Here is a 998-nt window from a genome sequence, read left to right as displayed (position 1 = left end):
TGTTTTGTTTTTCGAGGGTTTTGCCCCCCCCCCCCCGTATTTCTTTATCATGTAGTAGCACCAGCTACATCTCTTGCCACTTGCAGGAATGGTTGGGACAAATGTATGCTTTTACCATTAGCAGCATACTGGGTTACTTGGGAAAAGAAATTAAACTGTCAGTCATCTGTGGCTGGGTCTTTGGCCAACATTAAAGTTTTGCACATGCATAGCTAACATAGTTATGGCTAAGCAACTTGCTTGCTGAACATTAAAACTTCAAACTGGGGCTGGATTTGCAAGCTTGCTAGCAATTGCAGACTGCTCTATTTCTTTATTCGTTTAGTATCTTTATATTTCTCTTTATTTACATGAGTCTGTTTCTGGTTGCTTCAAAAAGGTGGATGTGTGTCCTGTTCTTTCTACACAGCCTGGTATTTCTTTGTTCAGCATTTAACTGCTAAGCAGAAGTGAGAAGATAGTGCTGCAAAGGGAGAGGGGAGAGAGCAACTATGCTTACTGTCAGCCATGACAGAGGGAACACCTTGCTCTAAATTGCAGGGAAGCCTGTTATCTGAACAAGCCCTTTGTTCAAACCTTTCCCAAGTCTTGTTCTTAATCATCAGTTTACTCATCCTTTTGTTTAACTACTCAGCCTTGTCTTGTGTTTCCCAATAGTTAATGTGCTCACCTCAGAAAAACAAGCTGTAAAACCCAAACCCTTGCTAGTTCATCTCCAGGGAGCTAGTTCATAATTTAAAGAGGAACTAGGCAGAGCCTGATGGAGCTGAAGTCCTCCATCCTCACAAGTATATCCTTTGCAAATATTCATGACATTATGTGTAGTGCCTAAACAGTTGGAATAAAAGTAGCTTAAGATTCATGTAGCATACCCATAAATAAGTTGCTGAAGTCTTGTATGCTTAGAAGAGATTTCATATGTCTCAGATGTGTTCTTAAACATAATCTGAAGTCAAGAAAGCATAATGAAATGGCAAAATGTACAGCCCTGTATTATA

At 39.9% G+C, this 998-nt stretch overlaps 1 protein-coding gene across 1 annotated transcript in view; it reads left to right on the top strand.

The window, feature by feature from the left end:
• Positions 1-998, top strand: part of LOC104625462 (oxysterol-binding protein-related protein 1-like) — a gene marked incomplete at its 3' end in the record, with an annotated part of 23,143 nt that overhangs the window by 564 nt on the left and 21,581 nt on the right. The window lies entirely within an intron of this gene.

The sequence above is a fragment of the Phaethon lepturus genome, unplaced genomic scaffold, assembly GCF_000687285.1.
Source record: "Phaethon lepturus isolate BGI_N335 unplaced genomic scaffold, ASM68728v1 scaffold19918, whole genome shotgun sequence".
NCBI classification, from domain to species: Eukaryota; Metazoa; Chordata; class Aves; order Phaethontiformes; family Phaethontidae; genus Phaethon; species Phaethon lepturus.
Note: the sequence above shows the minus strand (reverse complement) of the source record. Positions and strands in the feature narration are given on the sequence as shown.